Consider the following 762-nt stretch of genomic DNA (forward strand, 5'->3'; position numbering starts at 1 on the left):
GGGGATTGAACCGTGGTCCCTGTGCTTTGCTTAGCTTAGCTTGTTCTAAGTAGGTGCTTTAGACCACTGAGCCATCTCACCAGCCCCATACATACTTAATAGATTAATAATTTGCTTTTATTTCCACCTACCATTGTATTGCAGGTGTTTTCCAGAGTCTTCATGTGGTTTCTGAAACATGATTTCTGGTGACTACGACAAGCCTAACCGTACTTTATCACAATACACCAAAAAAACCTTTTCAGAACTGATATTATATCTACTACTGTCTCTACTCCACATTTGAAAAAAATATATATAGAAAATTGCCCCATTTTCTTATCAGCCAAGGGCTTTTGCCATATCCTCTACCCAAATGTTCTAAGTGACAATTTGCCACTTAAGGAGGCCATTTCAAAATAAAAAATAAAAAAAGCCCTGAGGCTGTAGCTCAGTGTGAACCGCTCTGGGATCAATCCCAGGAGCAAGGGCAGAAAAGTAACACAGCCTCATTCAAGTGGCCATGCAAGGGGAGCAGGTTGCCTGCCAGGCACAGGGCCGGCCACCAGTGACCTGGAGGCAGTCTGTCCCCTGAAACATCCTATTAGCCCCTCAGAGGTAGTGGGATTTTTTTTCTTTTGGTAAAACTGCCTGTGCGGGCCGGGGAGATGGCTCAGTAGGATAAGCGCTTGACTGGCAAATGCAAGGATCTGAGTTCAATCCCCGGTTCCGCCAAAAAAAAAAAAACAACCAAACAAACAACAACAACAACAAAAAAACTGC

Source organism: Octodon degus, unplaced genomic scaffold, assembly GCF_000260255.1.
Source record: "Octodon degus isolate 3935 unplaced genomic scaffold, OctDeg1.0 scaffold00001, whole genome shotgun sequence".
Taxonomy (NCBI): Eukaryota; Metazoa; Chordata; class Mammalia; order Rodentia; family Octodontidae; genus Octodon; species Octodon degus.